A 14,013-nucleotide genomic window follows, 5' to 3' on the forward strand; every position below is an offset into this window, starting at 1 on the left:
AACCATCCATTCTTTCTTCCTCACCATGCAACATGGCATTGCTGAGGCCAATTCCTTACTACAGTTGCTGACAGTGCTTCCTATTGAAGCAGTCCTGCGAGGCTGGCCCCTAAGTATTTGCTTTTGGCTCCTCCTGGAAATGGTGCATTCTATTCCCTACTTCTTCAGTGAACTCTTTGTCACATCTCAGCTTTTGCTTTCTTTAAAAAACAACAGTTTTCATACATTCTTTAACTCGAATGTGTTTATGACTTAAAAATTGTCATTTTTTCTTCCTGGCAGGACTTGTTACTACCCCCCATTGTCCTAAAAAAATGAAGGATAGGTAGGCCGAAGGAAGACTGTGTGTGGTTAAAATGTCACTGCACTCCAACTAATTCTGGCTGCTAGAATTGTCCCTGGGGGCAATAGACAGCTGGACATAATTTAGAGCAGGCTGAGATTGATACTAGAGGCTAGCCCGAAAATGAGGAAAACAAAATTGCAGTTTAATCTCTTCTACTCCCAGATCTGACCCCCTTTTCCTGTTTCAAACATAGCTCACTAGAACAGAAAATCAAGCACAAAGCGAATTTAAGCAACTTGTATTTGTCAGCTCAGGGGACTATCAGTGTCAATTTAAGATGAGTTCTTTTCCCAAGCATGTCATATCAAGTAACACTGGAGTTGTCTAAAGTAAGAGCTGGAATGGTGGAGTTGTTATTTTCATGTTGGACTCACAGGAATTTTAGAACATAAATTATTTTGATAACATGGCAGGCTGCCTTTCTGCCACACTGCCTGCAAATGTCAAAATTTTTTCCATGTTTCAACTTGGAAATGACATAGTGTTGGTGAAGGATAAATTGTAAAGAATTATATGTCTGACTTTATTGCTGATTAAATATGACAAATGTTGAACTTTTATTTGAGGTAAGATTTTACAAGTTTATCTTCAAGGGAGGTGTTGTCAACATACTGCATGTGGCGTGAGGTGTGACTTTACTGTAAACTTAATTTGAAGAACTGTTTTAGCAAACTACTCTCATATTTCATAGAAAGCTAACAGTGAGAGGTAAAAATGTGTCATATCAGTTTCTGATCATAGATGTTGAAATTACAAAAAGTTAATAACGACCAAAATGTCAGTAGCAAAGGACAAAGAACACATTCTCTCCTTCTTAAGCCTCTCATTAAAACTAAATGTATATTTATTGTTGTTGTTTGCTGCTTTGTATTACAGTAGAGTACATAGGTGACAGATGATACATGTAATTAGAGAAAACTCCTGCCCCATAATTCTTGCAATTTGGCGAGGAAACAAGCATGAGAGTTGGATTAGAAAATCTAGTAGCCTAGAATTTCAGCCTTTATTTTGCTAAAATTATCTCCTCTATGAGAGCTCTTGCATGAGTTTTGTTGTGCTGAGGCCTTTGGCTAACTTAGGCTAACCTGTGATTTCATTTCTAAATGTCTAACAATGCTCTGAGGATATTAAAGTATAATGTTATTGCCATTTTTTTATTTTAACTTTAGGTAAAGATCAAGCATGTGGTTTGCATGCAATTTATCAAGCATGCAGTTTGCTTTTCTTCTGCAGTTTATGGGGATGTGATCTTACAGTCTGTATGTTTCTGTAAACTCCAGCAGAAATTTGAATGCCCAGAGAATGTGGTAATTGTATTCTCACCAGAGTCCTTTAACAGTAAAAGAAAATGTGAGTGAGAGAGAGCGAGTGAATGAGAAAGGCATCTCCCCAGAGGCTGGCTGTCTTTTCCATTGGTGCAGTTGTACAGCCATAATAAATTAGAAAATTGAAGGGCTTCAGAAGCGTGAGTAGCTTTCTGATACAGCTGAAAACAACACATGAAATGAGGATGTGATGGTGTGGGGGAAGGAGGAGTCCATTTTACTTCCCATGTGTGATTCACCACCTCTTGTGTCTTCTGTAATTAGTATTTTTCGTGGCTGTAAACCACTCCTGTTGGTACTTAGGTGTGACATTAATTTCAGGGTTCCCTTTGAAAAATGAGAGAGGTTTACAGGTGCTTTCTCAGTGTTTTCAAGGGCATAACTTTGAGGCCCAATTTAACAAAAGTTTACTTATAATCCCGGAATGTCTGTTTTAATGGATTAACCATACAGGTAAAGACTATTTAATGTGGTAAGAATTTCAGGTATGACAAATTTGGGCCTTAAGTTAAATTGCACCACTACTGCTGTGAAGATTGTATTTTGCTAATTGTATCTGGAATTTGATCAGTCTTCCTATCTTTTGCTCATACGGGTATTTCATAGAATCATAGAATGGTTTGGGTTGGAAGGGACCTTAAAGATCCCCTAGTTCCAACCCCCCTGCCATGGGTAGGGACACCTTCCACTAGACCAGGTTTCTCCAAGCCTCATCCAACCTGACCTTGAACACTTCCAGGCATGGGGCATCCACAACTTCTTTGGGCAACCTGTTCCAGTGCCTCACCACCCTCACAAGTAAGAACTTCTTCCTAATACCTAATCTAAATCTACCCTCTTGCGTTTCTTACTAATGCTATCATTTTATTCTGTGTAGCAGCTTTTTTCCATTGCGGTCTCTACCAGTGATTTTCCTTCTCTTCTCTTTTTCTTTTTCTCATGCCAGATAAGAGAAACAGGAGACCGGGAAACATGCATCAGTGTAGATATGTGGGTTTTGTAAACACTGGAGTTGTCATTCCTTCTTTCTTTTTTCTGGAAAACCAACGTTGCTGCATACAGGAATTTAAGTCTGATGCTGTGCTACGTTTCAACCAGTTTGCTTAAATTAAGAACTGTCTAGAACCTTTTCACAGAACTATAGCCCATCTAAGGAACAGACAACCTTCCTGATATTCAAAATACTAGCTGGAATATATAGTTTTCTTCTGATTAAACTATGTCAGTGCTGTTCCTTGCTCTGGCTAAGAGGCAAAATAGAATGCCAGAATTCAGATCCAGTATTACCCAGAATATGTTGGAGACAGTTTTCATCTCTAGTTTTGGCTTCTTGTGACGCTTTGTGCAAATCATTTAATCTATTCCTTGGTACACTCTCTGTCTGTGAAATGAAGAAAATATGTGATGCTTGCACAGGGAAGCGGAGCGAATGCATTCGCTTACGTATCCAGGATTTCCAAAGACAGTTAATTGTCTTAGATACCCAGATCCCTTTCAAAGTCAGTGGAATTTGGATGCTTCTCTGTGAGGTTGACTTCAGGCAGCAGTGACAGGGCCTGCTGTAGGCACCTTGACATTGGCTCAACTGAACGTAGAATCAGGCAGAACTTCATCTCCTGCAATGTTCATGTTTCAAAGAGAAAAATGAGTGTGGATGAGTAAAAACTCTCTGTCTTGTCTTTATCATCCCTCCATGTAGGAAATCCATTTCCCCTTCCTCTGAGCAGTAGGTGTCTCTTTTTTTTTTGTCCTATATTTTTCATTTCTGAGAAAAGTAAATGTGACCTGTACATGTATATGACTAGAATGGATTTCTAATTGTCAGGTCAACTTCAGCAGGCTATTCAAGCTGTTAATATGCCCTATTTTTCATTTTTGCAGTTTTCCAGTATTGTATTTAGCTCCAGATTTTTTTGAACTATTTTGAATAATTCAGCCTTTTTTTGTCCTCAGTCAAGAGGACATAGAGTATTCCTGATTTTCAGAAAGTGTTGAACACCTTCAATCCATATTTGAAAACCCTAACCTAATGCGTTCTGCAGAACCTTGTGGACCTAGAATGGAGCGTGACAGTGTTGTGATCTTTCAGCAAAACAAAAATGAGACATTTCAGAAATGCCGCAGTGGAAGAGGACCTTAAAAGAACAGATTTATAGGGTAGAGCTCTTGCTAATGACTGTTCTGCTCTTTAAAATTCATAAACATCAGGATCAGTAGATAAGTTAAATAATAATAATAATTTGGTTTCATAAGCATCTTCTGAACTCTCTGAGTTTTCTTTTCTTTTCTTTCCCTTTTGAGAAAAATTTATTAATACCGGAAAAGCAGCAGCATTTCTTATTTATATTGTGTGTGGGTGAACTTGGCAAACAACCTGCCTAGTTAACCTGTTAATTATTGTCCAGAGACACAACTTTTCTGGTGAATATCTGCATGTTAATACTAAAGGATATATGTCAGAGCATTTTAATTCCCTAGAATATTAAACTTACTTAGTGCTAATCTGTATGCTGTCATACAGAAAGCAGAAGAAAAATAACAGTGGGGATTTTCCTTTTTGTGAGATTAAAAGGGTTATCCTTGCACCCCTCTTTGCAGATACATATGGTTGAAAGGCATTGAAATTCTGGAAAAGATCTGGAAGATGATACAACTGAGAGCTGGCACAGAAAAGTCCATATCCCCGTACGCTCCCAAAATGTGCTCTGTAGGAGTTTAACCACATCAGGGAAAAACTTAGCTCTGGGAGCGAGACGGAGGGAACACCACTGCTCTAAGTCATTGAGGTATCCCTTTTAAGTGGCTGCAGAACAATACCAAACATTTCGTCTGTGTAATAAACTAACACATAACTTACAATGTATACTAATTTTAAATTATGTGTAACATGGGAATTCTTTTTTTGTTAATCAGTTCAAGTTCTTGTTCCCTGGAAGCCCAAAGTCCTGACAAATTAATTCCTGCTCATTCACGCCTTACCATGCTTTAAGGGCTGTTAAAATTTGGAAGACTGCTAATGCCAGAAGTGATAAAGGCCCCAAATAAACTGATCGATACAAAGAAAAAAAAAAAAAACCCTCTCCACCCCCATCCAGAGCAGCCTAGTGTAGTTCAGTTAACTTGCTTATGTCACTCAAGAAACCTCAGAGCTCTGTTTTGCCAACAATAGCCTCAGTGTGTACGGGGCTGTGGGCCTCTTTGGCACCACAGCTGCAGGTCGTAAATACAGTTCTGGAGATTAAGATATTAAAGTGTCCCTCTTTGGAGGCTGCAGAACAACGCCTGAGGTATTGCCCCCTGCCTCCAAGGCAGCCTGGTAGCTCCCAGGGCTGTCAGGTAACTGTATGGAGCACACTCAAAGAGGGTCCCACATGTGGATTAGTTCTCAGAAATGACATTTCTGCCATTTCTTGTGTTAGCCAGGGAGTGTTTGTTACGCTGTGCTTCCATTTCCTGCAGAAGGCTCCGTAAAGTTGGTGAAAGTGATTTGCTGAACATTAATTCAGTGTACGTAAGAGAAAGGATAGGTACATGCTTTAAAAATAGCACTGGACACTGTGCAGACCAAGTTACAGCTGGAGCACCAGTCTGTCCCCTGTCTTTTCATGCATTTGTAAAATAGTAACAAAAAGAGAAGGGGGCATGTGGAAAAAAAATCACTTGCATCAGTGCAAAGGAAGGGAATGTATTCACCTGGATCCTACTCAGTGTCTTACTAGTAGTTACTTCCAGACTCCTTATGCATTACCTTTTATCCCATTTTATGTAGAAAATGTTTTTGCTTTCCAGCTCCCTTACTCTTGAAAAAATGTGCCTTTCTCACTGTAATATTTGACAGCACTTTAAACAATGAACTGTGGTTGCAGAAGTTTTCACTTCTAGAAGCAATAATGTGTCAGAATTTCAGGCCTTGATCATTTATGTTCAAGTTCATCATTCATTTTTCAAATGGGTATCTCTAAGAGAGAACAGACTTTTACCATTTAAATTCAGGCTCTGCAAGAAAACACCAGAGCAGGAAAAGCATCGATTGAGCTTGCCTGTCCTTTTCTCAAATCAAAGGAAAACTCTTGGTTCAACATTTTGTCAGCAAATCGTGGCTGAGTTATTAATTATCTGTCTCAGTTATTAAGTACCTGAAATTTATAAATGTTTCAGGAAGGCATTTAATATACAAATCGCTGAATGTTGCTGGAGCTCCTGACTGGTATCTCTAGGTAAGCTGTGGACAGTAAGAAATATGTCATCTTGAAGGTGAATGAATTGCCTGTTGAAGTAGATGGTTTGATTGTGTGATTGTGAAATACCTTTTTTGGCACTTGGTGCTTTAGGACTGAGAGTCACATTCTTCCTCTCCGTTGCAATGGAGATGCATTGAAACTCGTGTGGTCCGACTGCAGTGGGTTAGGAAACTGTTATGTTTTTGTGAGTAACTGTGCATAATGGCTTTTGGGGACCGGTCTTGTAGTTGCTGTTAGCTGGTAAATTCCTTGCTGCTTTAAAGGGGAGGGCACAGAAACAATGGAGATGACTTTGGCTTTAAGACTGTGGCACTGCAGTTATTAAGAAGGACCTTTTCTTATTTTTCCCATGCTTTTCTTCAGTCCCCTTTGTCATGCTGATTCAAAAGAAGATTAGCCAAAAGCAAAAAGAGAAAAAAATGTGACTACTGGACCGCAATGTCATTCAGTGGAGTCATTGCTTAAGACTGTTTTCAGGAAACTGTAACAATTACTGAACGTAGCATTAATTCAGAATTGGCACTCACCCTGTGTGGAAGTAGAATGTAACTGGTGTGCTTGAGTGTGCGTGTGTATTAACTTGCATGTATATCAGAAGATCAATGAAAACTCAGGGCCGGGGGCGCTGGGGGAGGGTGTCAGACTAACAGGCAATGTGCTCTGAACTCTGAGAGTCATCATCCAAGTACTCAAGACTACTCTGCCACCGTGTCCCAATCTCATCTACAGGGACATGTCTTATTATAAAGGAGTTCTTTGTGCTTAATCCAGTCTGTTCACTTATAAAGTCTGCAAAGATAACATTTAATTCTGTCTGCTTTAATGGTGTTTTTGTGATGACAGCGCCTACATTTTATGAGTAGAACTATATGAAAATGAGAAGTTTTCTGAAAAAAATATAAAATAATCCTGTGAATGGGTGAAAACTTTTTAATGACAATGCTAAGGAGAAGACTGTAAAATAGTCTTACCACCTATTTTTCCTATAGCTTCCTGCCTTCCACCAAAGATTATCCTTTCTTATTTAATTAGCAGGAAATTTTATAAGAGGATATATAATTTTGTTTCTCTGAAGGTAGAGAATTGAGTGGTTTTACAACATTCCTTTAGAGCTAATAATGATTCAAAGCAGTCACATAACATTCATTTTAGAACAAACGTCTATAAAAAATTCATGGATGTAGAAAATCACAGTTTATGGCTGTGGCACAAGGCATTATTTTGGGTGGAATTACTCCAGATTCTTTGACACACTTCATTCAATTAACTTCAGTTTTCATCTCCAACATAGCTGTCAGTATTTAGTAAAAGCCTTCTATAATGCAGAAAATGTATCTGTGGCGTAGGCCTGAAGTGTAGCAAGTTGCGATGTTTAAAAGTTGGCCCCTGTGGGCTGGGTTTAAACCGCTATAACACACTTTGTTGTTAAGTCACATTTAGCATAGTTAGGTGAAGTGGTAAGGATAGTATTTACTTGGGGTGGATTAACAGTTTCTCAGTTTTAGGAGGGTGTTGTGGTTTTTTTAAAGTATGCATCTTAGGAAGGTAAATAGGAACTATTACAATACTCCATCTGGAGTCAGAAAACCTTTTTTCACTGTACTGCTGCCTTTTTCAGAATGATTTCCCAGTGTCAGGCAAAGAATATCATGGAGGCATGGAAGAAAGTAGAATGGATTTATTTGTCTTAATTGTTATTAGAGAAAAGCTCTTGACTTTTCCTTCTTCATTTTCCAGAAGGAAATGAAGGTCACATACATTTCCTTCACAAAAAAGTAGGGTTTTTTTTTGTCCACCTTGAGATCTGAATGAAATCTTTATTTCCAGTTGGCAGTATGTAACACAGCATACCTTTTGTGACAGACTGGGTAAGGGATTAACCATCTTATGAATTTATTAACAGCAGTAATAAATTATTTTACAAATATTAGGGATCCTCAGTAATTTTACTAACTTGAATTTAAAAGTATGTGAATGGTGTAAGTGAATTATGAGATACTACTACGTAAAGATGTTTGCTCACAATTTAACTTCTAGTTCTCAAGCTATTGGTTGTTTACTGGTCTGGACCAATGAAGTACTAAAAGTTAAATACTGTGAAATGTTAAACTTTGAGGAAAGATATGAGGAAAGAAACTGTATCTCTAGCCAACACTGTGGTCAACAGCAGTGCCCTGACCTGATTACTTAAGCTGATGTTTTTCCTAAATCTGTCATGAATCAGTAATTATCAAGTTTTGCAATACTCAATGATTCTCTTGTGAATAGCAAAAAGATTTGTTATTGTAGGTTGGTATTTTCTAAAAAGAAGTGTTCAACTCTTGCATCTGCAAGCTCTATACAGTATGTTTTGCTTTTTTTGCCTGGAGAACTGTGGAATGCCACAACAAATCTCCTGAAGGGTTTCACAAAATGTGAGGAAAATTCAACCTGGCCTAATCTGGAGTGACTCTCTGGTGTCTTTTAAAATAAACTTTTGCGTCAGTGCGTTTTCCCATTCATGGTTGGAAGATATCCAGTACAAGTATTCAGTTGTAGGGCTTGACTTGTAGGGCTTCTAATAGGAAAAGGAACTTGTATAACATATTTTTATTGTTAGTGGGGTGTTCTCATAGTAATTTAATATGGTAATCCCAGAAAAATTTCCCTTTTCCCTTGCACTGAGTGCCATGCGGTAGTGTGAGGTGTGTTGTGGATGGGGTCAGACGAGGGACTAGGTGCCTGAATGAGGCTGGAAATTCAATCCATGCTTCCCTTGATTATGGTGGCATAATACTAACAGCTGGCTTTGAAGCCCCAGTAATCCTTGCAGCTCCTGGCTGAGTTTTCTGAGAAATAAGGGACCAAAATTAGGGGAACTTCTCAGTTAAAGGGAATGAGAGATGTCGTAACATGATGCATTGTCTGTTTAGTCATTTAAAAAGAAAAGGATGGGATGGCAAAACTTCTGTGGGACCTATTTGATGGATGCTTTCTGTTTATGTCCATGCAGATCTGTGGCTACAGCCCTATGCAAACTGGACTTCGTTTCAAACTACATGTGAATTTACATGTAAAGTTACTGCCATCCCCTGAAGTTTGTATAAGGAATGCAGCTGAGTATGAGGTAAGTGGGACTATGCTCCCCATGTGGCAGAGCTCCTGTGATCTGATTGACAGCTATCATTAGTTGGCGGATGGGTGAGCCTTAAAGGGGAGAATGGACAAACAAGCAAATCTAAATGCAAATGTTGATTTGAGAGGATGGTCTAACATTGGCGGAGATCTATCCAGATGATAGGGGAGTTGATAGCAGGGGGAAAGAAAAAAAAAAAAAAAAAAAAAAAAAAAGGAGGAAATTTGAACCAGCCAGTTCTTTTCTGGTGAAAATTGCTTAACATACATTTGTGGTTTTAAGTGAATGTGCACATTAATAACATGGTTTTCAATAAATTGCTATTGTTGCTGTTTAAAGCATATGGATTTACAAGCACCAGAAAATACCATAAGCCTATGAGACTGGGACTGCACTACGGAAACAAACAGCACACTGGCCAAATAGAGAGATGTTTCCTCAATGGTGCTCTCCATTAAAAAGTCAACTCTGCATAGTTCCTTCGGAAATCTTCATACAGGGATACTGCATACCTCTCAAAGATAAATGCACGATAAACCAGTGAATTAAATGGTAACCACTCTGTGTTGCTTTAAAATGAAGAAGGCTTTTATAAGATTGTTGAGCCGAAGTTACATGTTGCGGATCCATTGTGTAGGAATGCAATGAAATTAATTCCTCTTTGAGATAAAGAGCTAGAAATAATAGATATCAGGTAGCAGCCACTAGCTGCCCTCTAGTGGCAAAATGGCAGTATGAGGTCTGTCTGTCTCCTGTGTTCACAGTGGTTGAAAAGCAGAATGTTTACTGGAAGGCAAACAAAAATGTGCAAATATTTTTGAAGGGATTCTATAGTTACAGTTCAAATGTCAGACCAGCAGTGGAGAAGATGGAATATTAGACATAGAGCACAGGCATAGTGCCCTCTGGGGGGGCTGTCTTTCACAATTCTCATACCATATGATGTACAGAAAAGCTGCACAGACTTTACATCCAGAGCTTGTTCCAAAAATTCTCAATGTATTAAAGAAGTTTGAATTTGGACATTTGCTTCAGCTCATTTTGGGAAGAGAGATCACGTATGAAACTGGGATGTAACTTCACAGCTGAACTTGCCCTAGTCTGGAACTGTTGAAATTGATGGCTTTTTCCAAGGTTATTATTCTCTGCTAGATGAAAGAACTCTTTTGTGAATGCTACATTAATCCTCTTCACTTCTAGTTTGCATAGTCTTCTGCTCTGGTTCATGAAGAAAGGAATCTTCATGGTTGAAATGAGCCAAAATCATGAATCCTCTGAACAGGCTCACCTTAAAAAGGAAGATAATGTCTTCATGGAGAGTGCCAGCATAGTCTAACATAATAGATGCAATTAAACTAATTTTCCTCTTGTTTAAACTGTGGTAATAACAACTTCCCCCCCGCCCCACCCCTGCCCCTTAAGTCAATTTACTTCTTTAAAATTGCATGAAAGAGAAAAGAATCAGAGTAAGTTATATAAGTGATGTAGCAAGCTGTTAGGTACAAACATCATGTCCTTTGTGAAGGTTCATTTGTTGCCTTGTCAAAGCAATTGACTAACCCTCTATGATAAAGTTATTTGGAAAAGCATGTGAGTTTCTGTAATGACTACAAAGGTGTCTTTCTATGTGACGTTAGGAAGAGCTGGATTGGTTAGTGAGGGTTAAACTTTTCTGTCCTGGTATGGTATTTTCTGAAGCTGCTGCTGTATCTTTGTCTTCTGTGCAAATTGTGATTTCTGTTTCTATTTGGTTGAACAGAAAGTTGGGTAACATGAATTCAGGAAAAATATCTGGACTTGTCAAGACTAGGAATCCTAAATGCAATTTGTCTTAAGGTTCAGGTTCTGGGAATAACAGGCTGTTTCGGATTGACAAAGAGTACACCACAAGGGAATTTGGGAGTGGCTGCATTACTCCAGTGTATTTTTTGAGATGGCAATGGATACGTGTGCGGGGGAAGAGTGAGACACAGACAAGAAGGGTATGAAAAGCTCTTGTTGAGAAGTTTTTTTGTGTGTATTAGCAGTGTGGATAAAAGGAGAAGTAAAGATAATATTGATTGCAAACAATTTTAATCAATGTTTACTGCCTGTGCAGAGTCTTCAAAAGATTAAAATGAGAGGGAAGACTTCTGCTCGGGGAAGTCAGTGTAATAGGCAGAGTGTAAGGAGCGTTGATGAATCAGGTTTTTCTTTATCCACGCTTATCGGGTACATCTCCCTCCTATTCATGTTTTATACAGCCTCTTTTGTTTTCCTCTTAATGAATGCAGTGCTTTTTAGAAGGCAATAATAAATTTCTCTGGGTGTAGAAGTCCTGAAAGTATGGACAGACCTATGAACACACAGGTACATGTTCTGAAAAGCACATGCGTCCACACACAGACAGAGCACATGCAGTTGTGTAAGGGCCTTTCTGGTAGCATCTGCTGTATTTGTCTCCACGGGTTCTATACAGGCTTCTCTGTGCTAAGCTACGCAAAGCAGGTTTGGAGAAAGCTGAAAGAATATGGTTCAATGGAGCTACCCCTTCCCACATGTTGTGAACCAGAGTTACTAAAAGTAATGGTGCTCCAGGTTATCTCTGGGATTAGTAGCTAGAAGGAGTCTCCTTTAACATGGGTCTAATGTAGCTGCGTAACTGGGAAGTCAGAGCGCTGTGCTGGAGACCACAGTCAAAGATCTCTCTCCACAAAATCTTGGCCTTCTCTAAATTGCTGCAAATGAGGCAAAATCTTCTCGTCCTCAGTGGGCTGACATTGACTCATCTCTGTGACTGTTCCCCTTGAAGGGCTACTCTCTTGCTTTTAATATGAGTGGACATCTTGGCTCAGTTCCATTGGTCAGAGTATTCTTTGGCCTGTCCCAAATCTGATTGAATGAAGAGGCTGACTGTAGTATCTAACACTGATTTTTGATGTGAGGAAATGTAGATGCTCCACAGAAGCTGCTTAGTGATTTCATAGACACTTGGAGGCAGACATGGGATGGAAACTTCAAGGGATAACTAAGTCCAGTTAGACTCTGTGGTAACGGTCAGAGAGTAGAATCTCTGTTAATTCATATGCACTATACCGATGTACATGTAATATTCTTGTAATAACAACCTGAGTTTTTAAAACCTATCAGACTATTGTGCTTGGAAGGTTAGGCTCAAGCACATGACAGCTGAAGCTAGTATGTGTGCTTCATTTGAAGGAACAGTGAAATAATAATTGGATAATATTTTGTTACCTATGTCCCTTCATGTGGGACATTTTGTTCCCCATCTCACAATGCAACATACTCAGGCGTGGGTGTTATTTTCCTTGCTTTTCCTATCTGTCTCTTCACCCATACCCACTTGCCTCCCCAGAGATCAGTGTTCCCCCTGTTACTGTGTGCTTCTCACTGATGATAGTTAAGATAGTTTGGGATACCTCAAACAAAAGAAAACAGTCAGCAGAGGAACAAACAACTGCTTTGTGCTTAGGAACATCTTCACCTTTCATCAAGCCTTCCAGAACTGCTCTGAGGCTGGAACCTGAAGTAGTTGCTGGCACCTCTGGTGCCTGTTTTGTGTGAGATACTTGAAACAGATTGTATCTTCACCAGACTACCTGTGGAGGTTAATTTGCATGAGAACAACATTTACAGTATCCTTCAGGCATACAGTAGAAGATGCAGCTGTTGAATCTCTAGGGAAGTTCATATTGTCCTGTAGATACACAGCCAAGTATATAACTTAGATTCCCAGCAAAAACACATTCTTGTTCAGGCATTCTGTGGAGGGTATAACCTCTGCAGTGGACCTTACTGTTAGTTCCAACAGTGAAAAAACTCTAAGCGTCATCAGCTGTGATTTGTTTTCTGAAAAGGCTTGGCAAGTTTCCACAAACACTAGGTATCTGTCTAACTGAATTTGCAAGTTCCTCCAGCTGCCCTGGGGAGCTTGTAAGTGCCTTGAACCTCATTCCTGCCCACATGGAAGTTACAAGATGTGACTGCTTTGCCAGCAGGGCTGGTAAATTCCAAGAACCCTAGATACTGGATACACAGAAATTACAACCCTGCTGGCCACACTGGTCAAACTAGAAATGTTTTGGAGTTTCATGAGCCTTAGCTGTTTCTACATGTAGTTTACAAGTTCCAGTTGTGCATCTGTGTAAAGTACTTTGGCACAAACAGCTGGAGTTTTTGGTGGTTACAATCTCAGCTAGCACAGTGCCTAAGCAGGACTTGGAGAATTTGCAGTGCTGATGGTTTCTCAGCACAGCTTGTAAACCTGGTGGTCTCTGGGCAGAATGTTTTTGAGACTGTCCCTCCTGTTGATTTAGCAGAGATGCTACTCTCATGAACCTCAAACTTCAGGGATGGGATATTATCTATTACATCATTAAATGACCTTGTACTTTTATTGGAGCCTAAAATGAATGATTCATGGAGATAATAAATTCTGCCTTTCAACTGACAAGTTTGGAAACCTCTCTGTAATGTCTTGATGTGAAGGAAGACTGGAAATACAAAAGTCATCAATGAATGAGAATATGAATTCTGTGAGTTTTCTACAGAAAGATTTAGATGACAAAAGTTTCTAGCTTTTGTCAGAAAGTTTTCCTGTGGTGAGAGACCACACATGCTGTATTTAGATGGCAGAGGGGGATTTTTAGATTTATAAAGTTAGGGTAAATTCGATGAAAACATGTCTTACCCTAATGTTTTGTCTTAGAGAATTTAGAAGTTCCCTATCAATTGTAGTCCTGCATTTAGAAAGAAGTAACACTCCAGTTTTCCTATCATATCTGACATTTGAAGAATCTCTAGCAAAAGAAATATAAAGATGCTGAACTTTTCTTATGGACAGCATGCATGGTATTACAGTGACATTTTGGATCAAAGGATCCTACATAATCTTGACATCTTTTCCCTTCATATTCCATAGACATGTGTAAAAATGTGCAAGTTGAATCTTGCCACTTCATGACATATGGAGTCTGGACTTTGCAA

Source organism: Accipiter gentilis, chromosome 5 (genome assembly GCF_929443795.1).
Source record: "Accipiter gentilis chromosome 5, bAccGen1.1, whole genome shotgun sequence".
In the NCBI taxonomy this organism is placed as follows: Eukaryota; Metazoa; Chordata; class Aves; order Accipitriformes; family Accipitridae; genus Astur; species Astur gentilis.